Below are 1,801 nucleotides of genomic sequence, written 5' to 3' on the forward strand. Positions count from 1 at the left end.
CCTCCCATTTAAGACATCGTTTCTTTTTTGGTCTGTTTTTTAGAACCCGCTACAGCCAGTTAATCTCTTTTTACTGTAAACGGGTCTTTTCTAGCAGGCAAGTTTTTCTATTACATTAATACGTTCTCATTTTCTTTTAAAAGATACTCCTAAATAGTCCATTCTTAAATTGCTTAGTTACAGTGGCTTTTTGTAACTCAGAAGTTTTGTGTTTCTTTGAGCAATCCATAACATACAGAAATCATGTTTGTGTAATAATGCAGCTGTGCATTACTGTAAACGGGTCTTTTCTAGCAGGCAAGTTTTTCTATTACATTAATACGTTCTCATTTTCTTTTAAAAGATACTCCTAAATAGTCCATTCTTAAATTGCTTAGTTACAGTGGCTTTTTGTAACTCAGAAGTTTTGTGTTTCTTTGAGCAATCCATAACATACAGAAATCATGTTTGTGTAATAATGCAGCTGTGCATTAATTACTACTGTTCATTGTTTTACAGTATAATACAATATTTATGCCGCAACAATGATGAGGACTGAAATGTTAAACTCATAGAAAGCAAGCCACAGAAAAATGAGGACTAAAATGCTGACTTGTGTTTAAAAAAGAAGAATCAGAAAAACTTTTCATGTCTAAAGGCTTGAAAAGAACGCTGAATTTGGGAATGTGCTATAGCTGAATCCTGGATTAAAAGAGAAAGCAAACCCCTTATGAATTTCTGTATGAGATAATGATATTCACAATGCTCCTCACTACATGTACACTTTTATGCATGTTATTTTCTTTTATCTTTTGCAAGCAGGGAATGTCATCTCCATGGATGACATCGATATAGGACTTAACATCTCCAGACATTTTTGGATTGAAGAATTGGGTTACATAAATTAAACTTCTGTTTTCAGTTTTGATTCTCAGCATATTGTTTTTGTGGAACATTATATTGTCATATTGTATCAGACCAGTAGTATCTCTAGTCCACTGTCTTTTGTTTACACTATTTCTATACACGTCTTCGTGACCACATCCAGGAAATTTTTTTTTTTACCTGTTTTTTTTTTTTTAACTCTATGTATTTTTAAAGAATTCTGTTACTTTCATCAAGCTGACTGCTTCGTTTGATTGTACAGGAGTATATCAGGATGATTAGTCTCTGATAGAACAGAAAAGCATGGAAAAGCAGAGAAGACTCTGAATTGTGTTTGGTCTTTACCTTGCAACCCTGAAAGGGAGTTACTACATCTAGAATATCTTTTCTGCTTTAGCATAGTTGTTCTTATGAATGAGGAAAGCTGAAGTTGTTAGGGGGAGTCCTGACAAATGAAAGATACAGGAAAGTTAGGTGATAGAGGAACTAGTTTTCCATGTATCAATAAATCATAGAATCACAGAATCATTTAGGTAGTTACTACATCTAGAATATCTTTTCTGCTTTAGCATAGTTGTTCTTATGAATGAGGAAAGCTGAAGTTGTTAGGGGGAGTCCTGACAAATGAAAGATACAGGAAAGTTAGGTGATAGAGGAACTAGTTTTCCATGTATCAATAAATCATAGAATCACAGAATCATTTAGGTTGGAAAAGACCTTTAAGATCATCGAGTCCAACCAGTAACCTAACACTGCCAAGTCCACCACTAAACCATTTCCCTAATCACCACACATACACGTCTTTTAAATACCTCCAGGGATGGTGACTCAACCACTTCCCCGGGCAACCTGTTCCAGTGCTTGATGACCCTTTCGGTGAAAAAATTTTTCCTAATATCCCATCTAAACCTCCCCTGGCGCAACTTGAGGCCGTTTT

Source organism: Aptenodytes forsteri, unplaced genomic scaffold (assembly GCF_000699145.1).
Source record: "Aptenodytes forsteri isolate BGI_AS27 unplaced genomic scaffold, ASM69914v1 Scaffold229, whole genome shotgun sequence".
Classification (NCBI taxonomy): Eukaryota; Metazoa; Chordata; class Aves; order Sphenisciformes; family Spheniscidae; genus Aptenodytes; species Aptenodytes forsteri.